The sequence below is a fragment of the Saccostrea echinata genome, unplaced genomic scaffold (assembly GCF_033153115.1).
Source record: "Saccostrea echinata isolate AGI-Se365-2 ecotype Australia unplaced genomic scaffold, CSIRO_AGI_Sech_v1 ptg000044l, whole genome shotgun sequence".
Classification (NCBI taxonomy): Eukaryota; Metazoa; Mollusca; class Bivalvia; order Ostreida; family Ostreidae; genus Saccostrea; species Saccostrea echinata.
This window is the reverse complement of record NW_026889793.1, coordinates 1614959-1635493: the sequence shown is the minus strand read 5'-3', so window position 1 is coordinate 1635493 and position 20535 is coordinate 1614959. Positions and strand designations below refer to the sequence as shown.

The following is a 20535-nucleotide window of genomic DNA, read 5'->3' as shown; positions in this document are numbered from 1 at the left end:
AATAAAATCAACGACTTACATTTCAACGTAAATTTATGAATATTGAATGATAGAGTTTTTTGCAAATTAAGTTTTTTGTGTTTACGTTGTCTTGAAAAGTACATAATTATCCCTATCCAGATGAAGTGTGACAGAAGAAACTTGCTTTTTCGAATTTTAAACCCTATTCATACTCTGAAATATTTCAAAAGATAAATGCCCACTGACATATTTTTTATCTATGCTGAAAAAATCAATTATGGACAGAGTAATAGGCCCGGAAACATGGAGAATCAAAACTCTACATAGACACTGTGGGGCATAGTATTTGTCACTCAATATCTCTAAAATAAGGTAAGAAACCTAATGATGTAACTGCTTTAGGATATGTGGGACATACTAAATTAGAAATATACAAAATATGAAAAAAATAAATGACAAGATTTTTTCAGCATAAGGTCCTCCTTCTCCAAATGAAGAATATGAAAATTATAAACCAGAAGGTTCAGAGTAGAAATGCAAGAAAGCGAAATCAACTAACAACAATAGAGCTCGTGTCCTGTTTACAAACACAGGTTTTTGACATGATGTTATATGAATGTCGTTGTCACTGAATTCCTAGAATATTCATGCAAGTTCAAATCATTCAACTGAAGTTATTTTTTAAATAAAAATAGACATTTTTAAAAATGGGAATAATGCAACTGTGTTCAGGCCCCTTTAAAGTGTCAGTGCTCCTACATGTAATGGCTGCCTTTGTTAAGGTCATAATGTAAAGTCCCTTATTTTTGTAGGATCCAATTTTCAAGGTTTTAAGGAAAAATTGTAGACTCGAAGGGATTTGATTTCGTGGTTGAATAAGTGTAGTGTTCTATTGTTTTGAAATGTTAACATTTCAATGTGAATACAAATTCGTTAGTCTTTTCAATCCACAAAACAATGAAAATTAATAACCCAATGAGGTAAATGATTTCACATTAAAATTTTAAAAAAGATATATGCTATAGGAATTTCTAAAACAGTTTTCACAGGCTTTATTATTCATAAAAGACAAAATATTCACGAATTTTTTTAACAAAACCTGCCTTTTTCATTATCTTCGAATTTATTCGTGTATATGTACACTAAAATTCAGTGTAAAAACATAAAGAAATAGAATATCCCAACAGGAATGTACATTTTGTTTCATTCCACCATGTTTTTCATTTGTTTGTTACAAATTCATCTGAATCTTAAAACAAAACAATACATGATGTTTAAAAAAAATACTCAACTTTCTACTTACCTTGGGTATCATATAGCCTTAATATACTCCTAAAGGAACTTTTAGAATCACCCAAATTAAGATTATCCACTTCATACTGAGAGCAACCAAGGAAAAAGCAACATGCACCAAGATAAGTTTTGTTATTTAGGTAACTATACCACCCTTATACGCCACTCATGTTTTAACAGAATGCAGTTGATTATGTGTGGCTTACTTGTATAAAGATGTGACAAACCATAAAAGAGTTACCATACATTCAATAATAAACTACTCATTTTCAAAAATAAAAAAAAAACGATTTGAAGGATATATTAGAATTCCACTCAAAAACTAAATATGTGCTCATATTTTGGATTAATACATTTATCTTTTTGATAATTCTACATTTTAGGGACTAGTGTTGTGTTTACCCAATCCAATTTTTGTCAAGTTATTCATTTATGTTAAATCATTAGAAGGCAAACTATTACTACACTTTTATATTTGGTTTTCCGTCAAATAAGATTAGTATGAAAATAAAGGGAGCCCAAGCTCATCTCTGCAGAATCATTCTATGCAACCCCGACATTTGAAAATTTTGTCATCTAATGTCCTTATTCCTGAATAAATGTATACACATGTATCAGCACTACTCAATCGAAACTGTGGAAAAATAATAACAAATCATTATGCCAATGTCTTTTCAAGCCTCTTAAGTATCAGGTGCACACTTTATTATATGAGTTTTTAAACGTTAATATATTTATACACAAAACATTTAATTTAGAAGACCCTCTTCTTTTATCAAATGTAGAAGATGAAGATAACGATCAGTGATGAATCACAGAAATCCCAAAATCTAATAAAGAATGTGAATCGTTAACAGGACAAAAACGGACCACTGACACACCAGAAGTGAAATCAGGTACCTAGTAGGGAAAAGCATTCCCTGTCGTCCAGTCACACCCTCCGTGAGCCCCCCTTGAGCCCTTTGTCCTAGTAATGTAAATCATTATGGAATGAAATAAATTGTGAGCACTTTGTATTGTCTTGGTAAACGGAGTAATCTGTATTCAAAATATTATAAGAACAAGGCCTAAAAATTTGTAGAAATATACTACATGTAGTTAAAATACGACCAAAGATATAATTTATATTACGTTCAAGATCTTTCTCAGAGATTGCAAATAAAATAAAAAACGTAAGGCTTAAATTGAAGTGTACTGAATGATGTAGGGCATAATCACTTTCTTTGCGGAATTTTTGCACAAGTGTATTGGAAAATTGTCTCTCTCTATATATCTGTTCCATTATCCATATATTTGTTTGCTTACAATTTGGAAATAATCAATAGCTGTGCAATAAGTTTATCTATGATAAACTTTTATAAGAAATCCTGTCTATAATCAAAACCCAGACGCAAGTGAATCAAAGTTTGGTGACACGATCGAGGCGAGTCAGAGAGGCAAGTTGTGTTTACACGCTGGAGTGATTTAGAAAGATATGCTATGTTGACACGCTTAACTGCTTTAGAGTTCGTTATGTTGACGCGCTGCAGCTGGTTTGTCTCAAACGGATATGTTAGCTAGACACCCTGAAGTGATAAGACAGGCACATTATGTTGACACGCTGGAATGATTTAAACAGGTAAGATATGTTGACATGCTGAATTGATTCAGACAGTACCTTATTCTGACACACTTATAAAAAAAGACAGTAGAAAAATGACAAAAAGACAAGGCAATTGTTTCACTATTTATTATTTAAAAATGATAATCAATGAATTTTAAAAAAAAAGTTATAATAATCTTGAAACAATGTCATACTTTTCCTAGAAACTGTTTGTTGGAGTCATTATGCAATGCCAAATTCAAGTTATCTGAACGAATCTGAACGAATTAAGTAAACAAATGTCATGGAATTATTTAAACACATTCGTTTGTAGTTATTACATTTGGCCCTTACATTTATATGATGTTGCTATGAAGGATTCCCTAATTCAACAGATTGATATGCATAAAAGTAAGAAAAAATGCATATTATTTTGCTCAATATAAAATATAAATACACATGTATATATTATCTGATATAACCAATAAGGATATGCTGCAAAATTATATGTATGAAAATATAAAAAAAAAAAAAACCAAGTCATTTCTATTTATTCACAATAAAAATTTTGATTCAACTCAAGAAGTCTAAGCCTGCTTCTCGTCATTCAGTACAGGTTCTTGTGGATGTTAATTATAAAGTCCCACTGAACTCAGAAATTTTCTCCAGTAAATGAAGGGAAAGGGGGATTTCTTCCACTCTGAAAGGTCTATAAAGGGCAATGAAGAACACTTAACAAGGGGATTTCTGCAAAAAAGTAAAAATTTTGTTAATTTTGTAAAAGTATGCATAGATATACAAGAAAAACTTAATAATATTATTAAAGATCCTTTTAATCTAATTTAATATAGTCTGTTGTAGTTTGGATTGGTAAATGAATGTTGCGTTAAGAAGTAAAATAGGCGAAGATAAAGAACTGTGATCGATCTCAAAAAACCTAAAAACAATACAAATCAGTGAACAGGGGAAAAATACGGATCCCTGGAAATTCCAGAGGTGGGATAAGCTGCCAAGGAGGATTTTAAAAGCATCCCGCACTGAGCACTTTGCATTGTTAAGGATGACGGAGTGATCCGTTGTTAAACTTATTAGGAGGGAGTAATCTGCTGTTACATGTAGTTTAAAATTAAAAGGCCTAAGAATTGGAATGAAATATCTCTAACAAAAATTAAACTTTACTCAAGAACGTTTTTATAAATCTTTTTTTAGTCAAAATACGACACAGCGATAGGTTGTATTTCAAATACAGTGGCTGCAACGTTATTGTTGACAACTTACACGAACGATCACGTTACACGAACGATTCCGCACGATTAAGGTACATGTACGATGAAACCTGTTACACGAACGATCCCTCACGCACACGATTCTACACGTTACACGATCTTACACGATTGCTAACGCAAACGCACGATTCTTTACGCAAAATAGTTCAAATTCTTTAGGAATGGCTATTTCAAAACGAAATAAGGCTTAATACTTATTTTAGATTTCAAATAATTATTGATATTATTACATCGACTTTGAAAAAAAAAATAGAAATGGATATTTCTGGAACTAAATACATGTAAGACTTTATTAATTTTTTTAGATAACAAATAATTATTTACGTAATTCTCCAACTTAAGAAAACTGATATTTTTTTCGTTCTATTAGAAAATGTACATGTACATGTAGGTGGACCGTGAGTTTTGATTGAATTGGATTTCATAATATCCAGAAAGCGATAAGTTTGAAAAACATGGCATGAAATGAATTAAATTATATGTTATATCCATGTTTCCATTTGTGAATCTCTAAAATCAACAATTATTTAAAAAATCTTTTATTTGCAGAAATTATAAAAATAGTCCAAAGTAAGCTCCAGAGAACGAAACCCCTGCATTCATCTCGTGTACATGTACAGTACATTCGCCGACTAAATATTTATGTAAGAGTTGAGAATTGTTTATTTATTTATTTGTAAAAATATCTATTTTTGATCTATTGATTTTAAAAATATCTTGACCACAATTAGCAGTAAACATACATGTAATTAACATCAGAGAAAAAAAAATATTTAAACATCTCAGTACGGTGTATCACAAAAAAATCACGCGATTTGACGAGAACATAATGTTGTACGACTTACTATATTGCTTATTACCAAGCGATAAATAGTTCGTTCTGCTTTCAATTATGTAAATCGTGTTTCACTCATTTTATTTGGATTGAAAAAAATCAGACATTCGAAATGCTTGTATAACAAATAACATTCCCATAAAAAACTTAAAAAACGAAATTTACACGTTTCTTAACGCACGATTGAGTCTGATACACGCACGATCTAGCACGTTACACGAACGATCACGCACGTTACACGAACGATTCTACACGATTGGTTTGTCAACAATAACGTTGCAGCCACTGTAGGATCATTATATCGACCCTAGAATTTACAAAAGGCTGACTTCGATCGAGCTTGTTAAAATTCCTGTTACATCAACTTATTTGTCAATACCTCAAGAAATACAAATGAAGCTGGTTTCAAAGTGACTCAAAGCTATTCAATACCAGACGGTAAGTTAATCTTTAACCCCACTCCCTACCCCCGCTAGCCCTCCTCCGAAGTTCATTACATATGTTGTAAATATGTATGAAATTGGTGAATTTATCAAAATCAGAAACTAAATTATCTATTATGAATCTTAAGTTTTCTAATACACAAACGCGCCTTCTTGGTGTATTTGCACTACACCAGTGTTCATTTGATCAATTTTACGTATATAAATGCAGTAGTGGGATCAACCCCTGATACTTACTTTGATCCTACGAGGTTGAAAACTTCTTCCTGAATTGTATCCAGATTCAGCGTCTCACAAAGAATCTTAGATAACGTCATTTTTCTTATTTCTCTGAGTTGACCTATCAAAAATCATGTTTGTCAAATATTTAGCTGTATATTTGCTTTGACATGCAGTTTACTTATTTGTTAACTGACATATTTACAAGTAAATGAGCAAAACACTAATAGGATTTATAAACGCACGAAAACTTCAAAAGTTTAACTTGGTTTAAAAATGTTTATCAAGTTGAGACCATACATTTTGGGTGTAACAGTGCATTATATTTTTTCTATTTCCTAAAAGCACATGTAAACATTGTTCCATCTTTTTCTGTGTAGCTGTGGGATATTTACATTGTACATGCAAGATATGGTAACCTCCAAGAGTTCACGTTGCAACTGTATCCACGATATATTAATTAATATACAGGAAACCGTATTTAATCATTTAGCAAAGATTAATTTAGTAGTCTTATTCGGCCCTATCTAACATTTATCCCAAATAAAATACTTGTGTATACCTCTAGAGAATCCCTCTATCCCCCTCTTTTCGTACCAATATCTGTCCCCAAACCTTAGGTCTCTGAACTGCCATCCTAGTAAACATTCGAAAAGTGGACCTACAACTGCGTCTGCGCGAGGTATTTCTGAAATACCTCCAACGAACACATCGATGTCATCAACGTGGCTGCAAAAAGAAACACCAACATTCTTATGAACATTTCAATAGACATATTTCCTGAAGAGAAGTGAAGAGTTCTTCTTTTTCTCTTTCCAGAAGCTGTAGTTTATTTGATGTTCTAACTCAAATATTCAAAATGCACTATTATTCTTAACAAATAGATTTGACTGGACATCGTTATAAATATATAGAAACACATACTCAAAAACATTTTGCAATCTTGCAATCGTGTCAGAATTATGATCTTGTAATTCGGAAAAAGTGTTTGCTACCGGAAGTTTACACCACTTCCGCCATTCATTGTAGGCAGGTAAACCGTGGTCCCGCCCTCTTTGAACGTTGAATGACATTAAGTCAAACGTTACTCCATTTATATCACGAAATAATTCATTTCTGGCGGCATTTTCAATTTGTCTGAAAGGGAAGTAAAAACGGTTGACTCTAGAATCCATGTCTCCGATGTGTTCAAGCATGATTATTTATGAACTTTTGTAGAGCTTTGAATTAAAATTTATGTTTCAAAGATAGGATATTTGTTCATTTACGTAATCTGATAATTTTGATAAACAAAATGTTAATATCTCAAAAAAGTCTTAATACATTGTTTCATTATTTGTTATTATTGTTTATCAATCCTAAACGTGTGCATAAGAGTTAAAGTGAAGTAAGGTTATTTACCTATCAATCTTTCTTGAGGGCGTGGCTAATAAAAATCGCGCCAAATCTGGAATGTTTTGTCCTTGGGGATCCATGAAGACATCTTCCGATTTAAATACTCTAGATGTGGCAAACATCCTCGTCATATAGCCTAGCTCTGGGGGAATCTGCAAACTGGAAAAATTTAGTTGTTCGTATTTTCTTGCACAACCTCAAAAATAAAAATATTTTAAAAATAATAACAATAAATAAACATAAAGAAAAGACTAGACATCTTTATTCGGAATTTCAGACATTATTTAATAAGAAGGAACTTTGATTAAAACAAAAAAATGGTGCATTCCACATCGTGCAGGACGCAATTGCAAACACGTTTATATATATTATTCTCGAAGGAATCATGAAGTTATCTCAACTATAAGTTACCTGTGAGTGTCCATATCGAAGTGCTGCAGTAGCAATGACGTTCTTAACAGTGGGGTTCACCTTAGGATCATATCTATTCCAATAACCTTTTTGTCGAAGGTTCAGAGACAATTTTTTCCTAGTATCTTTTCCTAAAATGGCTGGAAGGTACTCCCTGTACGTCACTTGTTGCATAAAGGCGCCCATAATCTTCTTGGTCTCCAAAAACACATCTTGACTAGATAGTCCAGTTATTTGTCGTAATTTGTTTGCTATGATATTTTGAAGGCGAAGGAATACGGCATGGAGACCACCCAAAGAAGGGAATTCATTTGATCGTTCGTCACCTAGAAATTATATACATTTAGTTAAAGAAAGTTCACTGTTATATGAAATAACATGTTCCCTGATACTTTTCATACAATATCATGAAATGAAGTGAGAGCACTGTTTTTTTATGCAGGAGTTATTTCATAGGAAATAACATTTAATTATTTGAAGTAGGGCTGGTTATTTGAAGTATCCGTTGAAAACACACAACCAGTTAAAGATTTATTTTAATTAAACAATAAAATGCTTTCTTTGGTTGTTAGTACGGGAATTAATGTCGCAGCTGTTGCAGAAAAAATACATAACCCGCGTAAGCGGGTTATGTAAATTTTTTTCTGCAATAGCTGCGACGTTAATTCCCGTACTAACAACCAAAGAAAGACATTTTATTGTTTATATTTATATCTATACAAATAATCATTTAAAGTAGGATTAAAAAGATTAATTATTGTATTATTGATATGTACGTCAAAGTACGTTTCATTGATGGAACAGCCACTGATCAAGAAATCTGTATAGGTGCTATGCCTAGTGTTGTTCATGAACTGATAAACGGCAATGGTTTTCTTTAGTAATAAAGGAGAAAATATTCATGGGATGTAAATATTTTTAGATGCATCACAATATCAAGGCTATGATGGATCTTATGAAAATCATCCCTTTAGAAACTGAATAAAGATCCGTTTCAATTCATTACCGGCCAGTTGACAGAAATCTTCTATTTGAGATGTCTGACAGGCTCCTCCAGGAGGAAGTATGTCACCTGATGACGTCCTCATGGTTCCTGACGGCAGGAAATGACATCATATAATTAAAATATCAATAATATAAAATTCCTTCTAGGTCAATTATGTTGCCCAAAACATTCATGCTGATATTTTCAAGTTTAACGTTAAAGGAAAGTTATGTTTTGATTTTTCAATAATATCATACCAACATGTCCATTAAGATTTTCATTAAATCGTTTAGAGTCTCCATATAACATTCCTGCATCAATAAAGGAAGATAGTCGGTTCACCTGTTGCCTAGGGCCTATAAGGAATGCAGAAACAATAAGTTATTTTACAAAGGTTCAGAAAATATCTATAATCAATACACATATTGTAAATGCCGTTATTCTTTTCTCTTTTTAATTATTCAGTATAACAATATCATGGGTTGTATGGCTATTGCAGCTATTCCTAAGGATATTTCTTTAAATTTATAAAACTTTTTAATCTCAGTTAAGTACCTATGCTGCAGCCTTTGTCATGTGGAGTCGGTATTGATCGAGAAAAATCCATACATATTCTGCTTGGAAATCGAGCATCGTCTGTTGGAATTTCTATCACATAACACTCAGAGCTATAAAAGGAAATAAAATTTATAGTTTACTTTGAGATATCCAAGTATAAAAATCTACATTAACAAGATGCCGAAGGAACGGTCTCCTGAGTATAGTACAACAATGTCGATGATCAATAGAAGTATAAAATAAACTGATAGATGGTTTTGTTTCCCAAAGCAAAAAAAAAATAAAAAATAGAATGAACAGCATCAACAAGTAATGATGATTTTTTGTCAAGTCGAAAAACCGTATAAACCTGCACCATTCAGTCAATTTAATGCTTCCTTCTTTTTGTTTTCTCTGTCCCAGTGTGTATGTGTGTGTTTTGCAATAGTTTTATGTGAACAAAGTTTATCGAACCAACTTACTCCGAAGCATCAACTCCACAACAATCAAGAGGACTTCCATTTTCTCCTATAAAATCAATTACCATAAATGAAACGTACACAGGTTCAGACAATTCAAATCTTTCTACTTTTTTAGATGAGAAAAAATAAACTGCAACGATATTCCCCAGTGTAAATTGTAAAATATTTTTTTCATGCATTTCAAATTTGATCTGATTTAATATGAAGAACAGAATAACATTTTTTCTGAATGACAAGTATGGGTCAGAATCAAAATTTACTGGAAGATCAGTAAATTTGAGAATTAAGAGTAATATCTCATTATTTACCAATAACAATGGGCGTGAAAGTCAAGTCGTGGTCTATAAATTGGCCGAAGGTGAACAACATCAAATTCCGCTTGCTGTCTGGAGGTGTCAACATATCCCCGGCCAATACTTTGTTATTGATCTCTGTTAGACTGGAAAGTGTACCTCCATTTCTACCTCTTTGACGCGGACTGTCATATCCTTTTCAAATTCAATAAATTAGCTATGGTCAACATTTCAATCTTTGGTCTCAAATAAAATGTCGATTTTTGTAACAAAAAAAAAAAAAATGCAAATCGTAATATTGTCTTATCAATTAATATTCTGCTTTTATGACAAATACGATAAGAAAATGGTTATCAAATTTCATTCTTACCATCATCATAGATGGGTTTAAATACCGCGCATGGGCCTGCAGTGCCATACCCCATGTTGGATTGCAGAGATTATTGCATAAGCCGTCAGCACTTCGATATCTTGAATTCTTATATTTTTTACAAGACGTAGGGACTGTATCACACAGCTGAACACGGAGAGATCTTTGATACTCATCGCTGCTCTCTAGTTCTCCAAAGGTTTTCCCGGATATAAAATATTTGGTTAGATTTCTATATTTTAGCACATGTATATTCAGTACATGTACATAATGGAAAGATAAAAGAAAGTACTATCTTTGTGATAGCAAATGAAACGCAGTATGTATGCATGTAAGACTCTGAATTTTGTGACATTTAAGCTAGCTGGCGGGTTTACTGTCTGTCTAAAAACACAAACTGAAATATTGTCAGCTAGATCCTATTGTTTCTTTTTTTTTTCTTTCTTTTTTTTTATTCTTCTGCGGGGTTATGTTGTAATTGTATTTCAGATGCACCATGTTGCTCAGAACACAGGTGACGCTATTTCAATTAAGTATATAGTAAAATGCTCTTTTTACGCCGGTAAACGCAGTTTAAAATTTTAAAACGAAGCATACAAATTTTATTATATTTAACGCGGTTAATTTGAAGATCATATAGAATATCATTCCGTAAAAAATATTTATATGTCTTCTAGCTCAATTTCTTGCAACTAAAAATACGTTTGTTCACAAAGTAAGTTCAAATAAAACATGCAATTCGATAATTCATTTTTTGTTGATTGATAATACATAAATTGTATAGATTGCCAACGGCGTGGTAATATTTTCAACTAATATTTTATGAAACATAGTGAAGAAAATTTTTTCCAAAAATTTCAAGCAATGCGGAGATAATTGGAAAACAAATACATTGTATATGTAAAAAAAAAAAAAAAAAAAAAAAAAAAAAAAAAATAGCGTGAAATCGGTTCCATTGTATGTGCAAACCGATTCTAAATTATTTTAATCTGTTTCAAAATGTGCCAGTTTTTTGATTATAAATGTAAGAAAGTATCATGAATTGCAATTGATATGATTAAAGATAAAACAGTGAATATAAACTCGTACCGGTATTGCATTTCACATGTACTTTGAAAAAATAGAATTTATTTAACTTCGCATTTCCCACCATAAAGAAAGCTCTAAATTTATTAAGGTATTCAGTGTATAATGAATGGATTCTGAACCATTTTTAGACATTTTAAACTAGTTAAAAATGCATTGCTAGATAAGGATGAAAGGGAAATGAACAAAATTCATATGACAGATACTATGGAAGAAGCTGGCCATTTTGCACCTTAAAAGTTTTTAAAGAGTTATCTGCCCTTGACGAAAAAAAAGAAAATTTTAATTTTGTCAAAATATCTGTGGTATATGATTTATTTTATTTCATATTTTAATAAATAGAGAGTTTATGCATATTTCCATCAAGAGATCTGTATGAAATTCAAATTACTTTTTACAATAACTTAATAAAACCTTAACAAAACCTGCACTGCCCATAGACTTCAATGTAAAATTCAAGGTGAAATTTATTTGATAATAATCAAAATTTTGTAAATTCCTTCGGTGGAGTATTTTTATTTAATAACACCTTAAAAATGCTCCCATGATTAAAAATATCGGACCATTCATTTATTAGGCACAAAAGAGAGTCATTATACATTGAATACCTTAATACGTTATTTATTTTTGATTACATGTAAATTAATATTTGTACTGAACACATACTAGCTTCAATGAATTTTTTATTTTATACTGCTAAAGATGCTTTGTAGCTGTTTGTAGTTTGATATTGTAAACACATTAGGTTTTCTACGTCCAATCCTATAGTGACCTCAAGAAAACCGCGAGCTACCTTAAAAACTATAGTGAACAATAATTTACAATAGTTAATTATCATACCTTTCGTGAATCATAGTATTGAAGTTTTTACCGTATTGAATCAATGACGTTTTACTGTAATATGAGTATTTTCACTATGGGATTAGTCGCCCGCATGGCGCAGTGGATAGAGCGTCTGCTCTAGAGTCCCGGAGAAAGCTATTGATCCTTATGTCACCGGTTCGAATCCCACTGTGGGCCGTGGAGACCGGTCCTTCGGCTGAGACTGTGAAAACCGAGGTACCGAGTCGCAGTAGGTGCTGACACGAAAAAGATCCCTCACTGCTCAATGACCCTGAGTATTTTTATTCTTATTGGATGATTTATAATTCTAACATATTTGTTACAATCCTGACCAAAAGCATTGGGGCCTTTAAAAAAGAATTGTGAAGTGAAAGAATTTGTTCTGTTGTTTCAGTGAAGTTGAGGAGGAATTACTTGAATTTTATGACAATTTTTAGTGTGTTTATTTTTAACGTTCATTTAAAAAATCGCAAAAGATACAAACACATCTCAATTGAAAAAATTGAAAAAGGAAGAATTTTAGTAATAAAACTGTCAATAATTTTGTATTGATTTAACAAAAAGATCATTATTAATTAATGAATACTTCTCAGCATGAATAGAACTGTTTTCGTCAGACAACTTGAATCTTTTAAAAAATGTGTTGCACTCCTGGCCATAGAAATATAGATCTGAAGCACAGACATATCCTGTAATTGATAAATCTATTTGGTAAAAATGTTCTTTGTGTCCTTGTTTTCCAAAATAAAAATCCAATAATCATATAATGATGATAGTTTTTTTTTTTCATGCTTGGGAGCAAAATATAAAATGTTGCACTGCTGACATTTTTGGGCTAGCACATATACTTGACTATCATTAATGCTTCTTGTGATTTAAATAACATTTTTAAGCTTTAAAATTCATATCAGTTATTGTTTTACACTTCGAAAATTCTTTTTTGTCTTAATTTTCTTTCAGAATTGTTTTTTGGCAACACTAGATGTTTTTGTTGCACTCCTGACATGGTATAACATTTTTTAAACATCAGCCTTGACCACAATTTGATTAAACTAAAGTGACTACAGTCCACGTTTAAAGCTCAATACTTTGAATATTATCAGGAAAGTCTTTATTTTCAACATAAAGCAATACTATTTATTTCACAGCTCTCCACAAAATATTGATATATCAAAATGTCACAAAAAAGATGTTGCACTCCTGACAATTTTAGCATCATTTTTAGGCATAACTTTTTTGTTAATTGAGATAACAACGAGATATTTGACAGTTAATTAGACAGTATCTGAAGATATATGCTGAGACATAGAAATCTATTTTCATTTCCTGTATTTTTAGTGTGGGTTGATAAATATGCGTTTGGTCATTTTTTTTTCTTCACCCTGAACTGTAACTTAATGTACGAAGTTTTCTAAGGTTGTTCATAAGCTCATGTAAGAAATTTGCCTCAGAAATGAGTTTAACTTGGATTTAAAGATCGTATTTCCAAAATCAACCTACTGAAAAGAAAAAAAAAACAAAGAAAATCTTTTATGGAATTGAAATGTGACTTATCATCTATGTTTACTTTATACATTAGCGTGTAACTATTTCTGACATTACATTTGAAAGATCTAATCCGAGCATTTTTTTTCAATTAGAGAATTTCAAAATAGTACTACTATAATACATGTACTAGGGTCAAAATTTTCAAAAAAAATTCTAAATGTTGGCTCTAATTTCGTCACACCTAAATTAGCCTACACCATGTATGTAAACCATATATACGAAGTACCTTTAGATGAGATTTGTGATCAAATTCATATAGACTCATATATTTGTACCCCGCCCTCGCTATCCTTCTCGGTCTAGAGCAGTATTGATACATTTTTGTCTCAAACACTTCAAGATAATTATCCTACTTAAAACTGTTCATTATTTACTTTGTCGTCGAGAACGACGGAGAACAGACCAGTCTATAAATAGAGGCCGTCTCATCAATCTGTCATTTACCAGAAAGTGTTCATGAAGAAGCGCGCCCTCTGGTAAGAGAATAATATAAATTTCTTTAGAACGACTCGTCAAACTATTTTCCCCAGAATTCCAATCTACGCAAGTGCACTTGCAGTTTCATCCCAACGTAACTAGTCAGCCCTGAGGCTAAAAAAATAAATGACCAAACAGTGGCATGTCTTTCATATTCGTTAATCTGTAATGTTTGGTTATAACATTTGAAGTCAATTGTACATCTTGTAATCTTGTAATGAAGTATCGCAGCTATGTAGCTCTTTGATGACGAGAACGTTTAGCACTTCCTTTGCTTATACGTTCCATAGATATTGATTGATTTAGTCAGGCAAGCTTTTTTGAAAAGCAATTACTTGTACTACAGTAATTTTGAAAAAAATTGTTTGCACAGAATTTTATAGAGGCTTAAAAACAATATACGTAGAAAGAATTTGAGATAAAGTACTCCTTTATTAGTTAGATTGATAAACCCTGAAATCGAGCCAAGAATTTTACAGGTATACTCGCTTAATTACAAAAAAAACATCAAAAGAAGTTTCCTTTGTAAAAGGCCAAAACACATGCCATACATTCACATTGTTGAATTTTAATTCTTAAGAAATTCTGGGGAAAAAAATGAGTACCCTTTACCTTCCCCCTTCAGTAGGCATGCGTGTCGGTGAGATTTTAATGATTGATATGATGCATTTGGTTGATATTCTTAGTCTCCGCGTTCAGATCAGCACGTAATACATGTACATGGTGTAGCGCAAAGTACGAGCAATAAGTTGATCACTATCATTGATAAAGACAACCAATCAAAAATAAGGAAATTGTAGTGGGAATTTATGTGACGGGATTTTTTTAAGAAAAAAAAAATGAGATTAATGTACGTATAGTTCTTAATAAAATTTAATAAATTAATGACCCAACGTTTATTATTATTATTAAGGTCTTCCGTCTCCAACGGAAGACCTTATTGTTTTCGTTCGGTTTCTTTTTCCCTATTATTATTATTATTATTATTATTATTTTTCTTCCAACCGATTTTGTGCACGCGATTTCTCAGAAACGGCTGGGCCGTTTTATACCAAACTTTCAGATGTAAAAGATATTCAATTGATCTTGATAGGTTTTTTTGTTTTTTGATGACGTCACTTCCGGTCGTGAGATATGGACGATTTTCTGATTTTCAGAGGGTCGGCTTGTCCTGGAAACTCCTCCTAAAAGACTAAAGCTATAGAGTTAAGATTTTCAGTGAAGATAGAGGAAAGATTGTAGATGTGCAATTGGGCATCTATATCTTTCCAGCTGAAATGGCGTTGAAGCTCACCTGGGCTCGAAAAATAGGCTCACAAACATCTCGCAAAATTTGACACGTTTTCTTTTATATCTTTTTACCTGTAAATATTTTGTTAAAACATGTAGTACAAAAGATGTGTAAAATGATAAGACCTTTCATTTGATATCGAGAAAAAAGGGCTGATCCCTCAAATTAGGGTCTCAGAAGGGCCAAAAGTCTTTTAAGTATAACTCTTGAACGATCAATATTTTGTAATAAATTACTGAAGCAAAAATGTTCATCTTATCAATTTGCAACTGTATGTTTTAAAATTGTGATCATATGTTACGTAATAAGGGGCCAAAAGGGGCCAGAATTCTAAATCTTTGACGCTTTATATCTCAAAAAGGGGGAATATTTTGAAAAGCAATATTGAACAAAAGATGTTCAGAATAATGTTCTAAACGATATGCAACCTTTCCATTTTTGCAAAAGAGCCCCATTAAGGACTTGAAGGGCTGGCCCCTAAATATTTCAATTCAGCATATCTCGAAAACGAAAATAGATTTCTGAATAGTTGTTGAACAAAAAGTCTTCAAAATCACAAGATCTTTCATTTGATATCAAGAAAAAAGGGCTGATCCCTTAAATTAGGGGCTCAGAGGGACCAAAAGACTTTTATGTGTAACTCTTGAACAATCAATATTTTGTAATAAATTACTGAAGCAAAAATGTTCATCTTATCGATTTGCAACTATATGTTTTAAAATTTTGATCATATGTTACGTAATAAGGGGCCAAAAGGGGCCAGAATTCTAAATCTTTGACGCTTTATATCTCAAAAAGGGGAATATTTTGAAAAGCAATATTGAACAAAAGATGTTCAGAATAATGTTCTAAACAATATGCAACCTTTCAATTTTTGCAAAACGGCCCCATTAAGGACTTGAAGGGCTGACCCCTAAATATTTCAATTCATCATATCTCGAAAACGAAGATAGATTTCTGAATAGTTGTTGAACAAAGTCTTCAAAATCACAAGATCTTTCATTTGATATCAAAAAAAGGGGCTGATCCCTCAAATTAGGGACTAAGAGGGGCCAATAGTCTTTCATGTATAACTCTTGAACGATCAATATTTTGTTACAACTTACTGAAGCAAAAATGGTCATCTCAACGATTTGCAACTATATGTTTTAAAATTGTGATCATATGTTACATAATAAGGAGTTACAAGGGGCCAGAATGCTAAATCTTTGATGCTTTATATCTCGAAAAGGGAGAATATTTTGATAAGCAATACTGAACAAAAGATGTTCAGAATAATGTTCTAAACAATATGTTCCCTTTCAGTTTTTGTGAAACGTCCCCATTAAGGACTTGGAGTGGTGGCCCCTAAATATTTTCAATCAGCATATCTCCACAACGAAAAGAAATCTCTGAATAGTTGTTGAACAAAAAGTCTTCAAAATCACAAGATCTTTCATTTGATTTCAAGAAAAAAGGCTGATCCCTTAAATTAGGGGCTCAGAGGGGCCAAAAGTCTTTCATGTATAACTCTTGAACGATCAATATTTTGTAATAAATTACTGAAGCAAAAATGTTCGTCTTATCGATTTGCAACTATATGTTTTAATATTTTGATCATATGTTACGTAATAAAGGGCCAGAATGCTAAATCTTTGACGCTTTATATCTAAAAAAGGCGGAATATTTTGAAAAGCAATATTGAACAAAAGATGTTCAGAATAATGTTCTAAAGAAGATGAAACCTTTCAATTTTTGCAAAACGGCCCCATTAAGGACTTGAAGGGCTGGCCCCTAAATATTTCAATACATCGTATCTCGAAAACGAAAATAGATTTCTGAATAGTTGTTGAACAAAAAGGAAAAGGGGCTGATCCCTCAAATTAGGGACTAAGAGGGGCCAATAGTCTTTCATGTATAACTCTTGAACGATCAATATTTTGTTACAACTTACTGAAGCAAAAATGGTCATCTTAACGATTTACAACTATATGTTTTAAAATTGTGATCATATGTTACGTAATAAGGAGTTACAAGGGGCCAGAATGCTAAATCTTTGATGCTTTATATCTCGAAAAAAGAGAATATTTTGATAAGCAATACTGAACAAAAGATGGTCAGAATAATGTTCTAAACAATATGCACCCTTTCAATTTATGTCAAACGGCCCCATTAAGGACCAGGAGGGGTGGTCCCTAAATATTTCCATTCAGCATATCTCCACAACGAAAAGAAATCTCTGAATAGTTGTTGAACAAAAAGTCTTCAAAATCACAAGACCTTTCGATTGATATCAAGAAAAAGGGGCTGAACCCTCAAACTAGGGGCTCAGAAGGGCCAAAAGCATGTCATTTATAGCTCTTTGATAATGTTATATCAATCAAAAGAATGAAATCTAAATAGGGAAGTCTATATATTATTATCTTTTAACAAAGATTATAGTCAAAGTCATATCTCATCTCATCGAAAAATCGGACGGAAGACCTACTCGTTGCTCGCAACGAGATCTCATCTAGTTATTATTATTATTATTATTATTATGTATAATATTCTATATAACACTTTTCTTTTTATGCTCATCTCAAATTATTTGAATTAGCTACTTCTAGAACGCCATTTGTTTTTAGAAAACAAATTAGTCTCAATTACATTTAATCTGCATTTCCAAGCCAATTACATTTTGTTCGATTGGTCAAAAATTTGCAACTACTATTATATTTCGTTTTGTCCACGATAAGAATTATATGCAGGTATGCAATTAAAATTCCTTCATTTTCTTTGACAATCATGCTAGAAACATTGTTTTGATTGAATTACAAAGATTGACCAACACATGAAACTAGCTTACATTTAATAAAAATAATCTTCAGCCTTATCCGACTTACCAACATACACGTAAATTATTTCACACTTCACGGCTTTCCAATTATTTTGTAATTATTTTTATTATCTTTGATAACATTTGTATTCACAAAGTTTATCTATGTCTAGAAAAAAAAATCATTTTCTATACTTTGGCATGTCAAACGTGGCTATATTTGATCATCTCCATTTGTATTTTAATTTTCTATTTCAAATGTATGTTTTAAATTTGTATTGTATGATTTTTATTTGTATTGTATGATTTTTATTTGTATTCTATAATTTTCTATTTGTGTTTGATATTTTCAATTTGTATAGCATATTTTTCTTTTCATTTGTTTTGTATAATTTTTCATTTGTATTGTATAGTTTTCCAGTGAATTCTATGATGTATTTTTTTCATTTGTATTCTATAATTTTCCAATTGTATTCTTTTATTTTCCATTTGTATTGTATAATTTTCCTGACAGACAAAATAAATTACAAATGGAAAATTATAGAATACAAATAAAAAGAAATAATTGATTCAAATAAAAATTGTACAATAAAGACGAAATAATTATACAATACACATGGAAAATTATACAATATAAATGGAAAATTATGGAATACAAAGGAAAATTACACAAAATAAATTAAAAAAAAAATGAAAATACAAATTGAAAATTTGAAAAATACAAATGGAAAATTAAAGAATACAAGTAAAACTCATACAATAGAAATTAAAAATTATAGAATAAAAGTGGAAAAATATACAATACATGTACAAATGAAACAATAACATTACAAATAGAAAATTTTACAATACAGATAGAAAATCTTTGAATGGAAATAAAAAAAATATACGAAACAAATAAAAAAAAATATACAATACACCTGGTAGTTATAAAGTAGAAATGGAATATTATATAATACAAAAAAATCATACAATACCAATGAAAAATTAAACATGTTAAACCAAAATTGAACATTACAAAATAATGATAGAAATTTATAGAATACAAATTATACGGTACAAATGGAAAATTAATTATACAATGCAAATGGGGAAAAAAAATACAAATAGAAAATATCAAATATTGCAACGTTTGACATGCCATACTATACATCATCTATTTATCTTCTCCTTAAATAATATTTAGAAAATTTTGCGTTGTTGACCTCTATCGATCTAAAAACAAGATAGAGTGCATATCGTTAAATAAGTTTGGTTTAATAAACATTGATTGATATCGTTTTTAGCTAATCTTTTTTTTTTTTTTTTTTTTTTTTTTTTTTTTTTTTTTTTGCAGATATGAGTGTAGGTAAGTTTAAAGCAATTCAGTCGATAGGTACGATGCATTTAGTTGAGTTTTGCAATATATCTCTGTATCATTCATTTGCCTTGATCAACAATGAATGGGTGTTGCTGCAACAAGTACAGTATCTGATTCGATCAATATTTCAATGCATAATGTTGCACAAAGTACACGGCAATAAAATTGATCACAAACATTGATAAAGACGATTAATCAAAACAAGAACTAGTTCTCAATTTAACGGAAACTATTAGATATATTCCCGAAGCAGCTTCCCTACTCCTTTATGGTGCCCTATTTTCTACAAGCTTAATTCAATTAGTAGTGGAGTGACAAGACCATCAAAATTTTGAAATTGATGCTCCAATCTACCCTATGCTTAATCTGTGCTTTTTTTGGAAAGGTATACTATTAAGCATTATTTTCGTCCGGTCGTAGAAAATTCTATGAGTCAATGTTTAAAATGATAGGAGGTTGAAGATCAATGATGGAAATCTGACCGTATAATAATGAATGTATTAAAAAAGCTTAAGGAATTCATAATTTGGAATTTGCAATAAGTTTGTATGGAAAACTGATTTTCACAGAGAAAATATCAATTTCATAGAAAAGGAAGAAAAATTTGAATTATACTGTCCGTCTGTCTGTCCGTAAAATTAATTGTCTTGAAGTAGATTTTATTCAGTGCTGATGTACAGGTTTTTATGTCATAAAGTACAGTCAGGCAATATTAAGACAGGTGCATGTATAACTAGATTGTTCCAAGGAACGCATTTGTCTCTTGCTTTGTAGCTTCGTTAAAGATGTGAATAAATCTAAGAGTAGTTACTTTTAACTATTTATTTGCTACTAGCATAATAGTTCATACAGAAAAAAGCATCCAGGCATAGTTTAAGACTGCGAGAGAATCTTACAAATAAAAATGTTATTCCCAACCCTAAGATGAATAATTGAATTGAATTATTATAAATAATTACATATCATTTTACATGTATTAATACGTGTTTCAAAGTCTTTACTACAATTGACAGTCTACACGATCCACTGCGTGATACCGAT

The 20535-nt window shown here is 31.2% G+C and overlaps 1 pseudogene; it reads right to left on the bottom strand.

The window, feature by feature from the left end:
* Positions 1-3465: 3465 nt before the first annotated feature.
* LOC133201436 (eosinophil peroxidase-like) overlaps positions 3466-20535 on the bottom strand; it is a 30725-nt pseudogene continuing 13655 nt past the window's right edge.